General features: G+C 46.4%; 1 pseudogene; it reads left to right on the top strand.

The window, feature by feature from the left end:
* The first annotated feature begins 411 nt into the window (after positions 1-411).
* The window catches only part of LOC106728205, a 61,967-nt pseudogene continuing 58,681 nt past the window's right edge, over positions 412-3,697 (top strand).

Here is a 3,697-nt window from a genome sequence, read left to right as displayed (position 1 = left end):
AAACTCATTTTATGAGTCCACCATTATTCTGATATCAAAACCAAACAAAGACATTACAAAAAATATAGGCTGCTCACCCCAACATGCTATCTGCTATCCCCGCTGCCGCCTGCCCTGCAGGAGATGGCATGAACTATGCAGATGGGCTTGTGCAGCTGAGGTCCGGCAGCCATTGGTGTCAAACATTCAGGAGCTGGGCCTAAGTGGATTTCTCTGCAGGGTCATAGAGACTGGGGATAAAGCCCTCCAGAGAAAGAAGAAGGGAGAGGAAGAGAGAGAAAAACATCAATGAGGGAGAGAAACATTGATTCGCTGCCTCCTACTGAAGATTGAGCCCGCAACCTGGACATATGCCCTGACCGAGAATCCGAACTCTTGACTTCTCGGTGCATGGAATGCTGCTCAACCATCATGAAAGTGACAGTTCAGAGTATTCCTGAGGAAGAACTACTGTGTGATGTGGAAATGGAAGGATTTACAAGAAAGGGTCCCCATTACACCATCCCAGGTGACAGCTGGGACTGTAAGAACTGGGAGGGACACCTGAGGCAATTAGCTTTAACTCAGGAAAAGCCAGGGGCTGAGGAAGCAATTTGTGAGTATCCTGGACTTGGGAGGCCTTTGAGTGCCAGCTCCAACCTTCCAACATCTCGGAGGATTCCTGCAACAAATGTTTTCCATGCACCCGATTCAGAGGTTAGATGTTTGGATTGTGACCCATTTTTACACGGTTCTTAGAGAAGTTGTAGCTACAGAACTGGTGACAGTGATGCCTGTCAGAAAGCCTTTTGCCATTATATGGAAGTGATTCAGCAACTCAGAAGAAATCAAATGAGAGAGAAGCTCTATAAACACCCTGAAAGTGTTGAGTCTTTCAACCATTTTACCCCTCTTGGTGAACAAAAAACAACAAAAGAGGGAAGAAACTGTATGAAGGCAAGGACTTTGGGGACAACTTTGCCTTGACTTCATCTTTTAATGAAAGCAGGAGGAGTCACCCTGGGGAGAAGCTGTATAACTGTACGGAATGTGGCAAGTGCTTCAAACGGAACTCTCTCTCATTTTGCATCACTGAACTCACACTGGAGAGAAACCTTATACATGTAACGAGTGTGGAAAATCCTTCTCCAAGAACTATAACTTGATTGTGCATCAAAGAATCCACACAGGAGAGAAGCCCTACAAATGCAGTAAGTGTGGGAAAGCCTTCAGCGATGGGTCAGCTCTGACACAACACCAGAGAATTCACACCCGGGAGAAACCTTACGAATGTCTAGACTGTGGAGAAACCTTCAGTCAAAACTTATCCCTGATTTTGCATCAAAGAACTCATATGGGGGAAAAACCAAACTGATGTAACAATGGGAAGCCTTTCACAGACATCTCCCACCTCGCTGTGCATCTCAGGATCCACACTGGGGTGAAGCCCTAGGAATGTAGCAAGTGAGGAAAGGCTTTCGGGTTGGCTCGTACCTCACCCAGCACGAGAGGACTCACACCAGAGAGAAGCACTTTGAATGTGCGGAATGCGGAAATCCTTCAACTGTAACTCTTACCTCTTCCTGCATCAGATAATCCATTCTGGGGAGAAGCCCTACGAGTGTAAAGAATGTGGGAAGATGTTCATCGAGAGTGCTTATCTCATCAGGCACCAGAGAATTCACACTGGTGAGAAGCTCTGTGGCTGTGACCAGTGTCAGAAACTTTTCAGGAACATTCCTGGCCTCATCCGGCACCAGAGGACCCATACTCGTGAGAAGGCCTATAAGTGTAGTTGGTGTGCAAAGCCTTCAGGGACTTCTCCTGCCTGACCAAGCACCAGAGAATTCACACCAAGGAGACTCGTACCAGTGTCCAGAGTGTGGGAAGTCCTTCAAACAGAACTCTCACCTTGCAGTACATCAGAGACTCCACAGCAGGGAGGGTCCCAGCCAGTGTCCTCAGTGTGGGAAAATGTTCAGAAGGAGCTCAGCCCTGGTCCAAAATCAGAGCAGCTCACAGAACTATAATGGATATGGGCACACTTGTTTCCCAAATGCCCTCGAAAACCTGTGTGAGGGAGGGTATGCTCAGGGTGATTCCTCCCTGTCGGTACAAAAGAATTTTTTAAATTCCTGTGATGAAACCTGTGTGTGTGTGTGTGTGTTTAATGTATTGATTTTTCTTTTGAGAGAGACATTGATTTGTTGTTCCACTTACACATTTATTAATTAATTCTTGTATGTGCCCTGATGAGGGATCGAACCCACAACCTTGGTGTATCAGGATGATGCTCTAACCAACTGAGCTACCTGACCAGGCCCAATAAAATTTTTTTATTTTATTTTAAGGAAAAAAGTAAGTCACCTGCAATGCGACCTCTGTGATAATCATCATTAGTATTCTGGTGGCCATCCTTTCCCCCATCTCCTTATGTGTACATCATTTTTCACATATGGGGGTCCCATCACACATGTGGCTTTTAAATATAGAAACTTATTTTTGTTTCTCTTCCCTATTGAGTGAATTGAATGTGGAGCATTCCTTACCCATATTATTAAGTTGATACATTAGGGCAGTGGTCGGCAAACTGTGGCTCGCGAGCCACATGCGGCTCTTTGGCCCCTTGAGTGTGGCCATGAAGTTTCAATCGCACTGTATGTGCGTGCCTGCACGTGGTATTTTGTGGAAGAGCCACACTCAAGGGACCGCAGTTTGCTGACCACTGCTTTAGGGAACTCCTGGAGGGAACCCAGGACGGTGGTAAATGTGGCAAAGGCGTCAGAATGATCACCCTGTACAGAACATGATACACATACACTGGAACAACACCTTTGGATGTCAGGAGGACGCTCCTCTAGACACCCAGCTGCTCCTGTCTTAGAGGGAGTTAACTGGAAAGAGCCTGTGAATGTGTTCAGTAACTGATCATTCTGATGGATCCTTGAATTGGGAGTGTCTTCCTGTTGTCCATAAGCAAACTCTTAGCAGAATCAAGTGTGATCAGCGAGAGCAGCTTTCAGCAGGAGCTGTATTGTCTCGTCTGGATCAGCAGTGATAGCCTGGTTAGAAGCCCCCATAGTGCTCCACACCACCGCAAGTGCAGAATCAGAGGAGATAGCTGTTTGGATGCATTTCCCACCTGCCAGGTGCTGAGGACTCATTTCAGAAGAGGCACTTGGAGGAGGATGTTGCTTGTGAATGAACAGCGACATTATCCCTCTTAAGGAAAGACAGCACGAGGATGGAGCGGGCTGCTGTAGAGATGTGATGCACTGCTTTAGTTGTTGAATAAAAATGACTGAGTTGGTATGTTTACATTTTTCCTTTTATTGTTGTTAACTTAGGACATTTCTGATTTTTCGATGCTGAACCATAATTATAAAGGTTTTGTTGCCATATTGAAATGTTATGATGTGGCAGGCAACAACAAAAAAAGGCATAAAGTAGATTTGCTGTATGACAGCCATGTGCAGATACGTTTACATGTGGATGTTGCTCATATATATATATTAGCATATAATAGAGAAATATGCTAATTAACCAGGACACCATAACAGGTCGACTGGACAGGAAGAGGTTGTGTGTGCAGCGTCGGGGGCGAGACGACAGGGACCTCCGTGCGCCTGTGCTGAGGGAGGGCCTGATCAGCAGCAGCTGTGGCTGCTTCAAGGGCTGGAGAGGGAGGCAGAGCCAGACCGGCAGCGGCTGTAGCTGC

Source organism: Myotis brandtii, unplaced genomic scaffold (assembly GCF_000412655.1).
Source record: "Myotis brandtii unplaced genomic scaffold, ASM41265v1 scaffold563, whole genome shotgun sequence".
NCBI lineage: Eukaryota > Metazoa > Chordata > Mammalia > Chiroptera > Vespertilionidae > Myotis > Myotis brandtii.
Note: the sequence above shows the minus strand (reverse complement) of the source record. Positions and strands in the feature narration are given on the sequence as shown.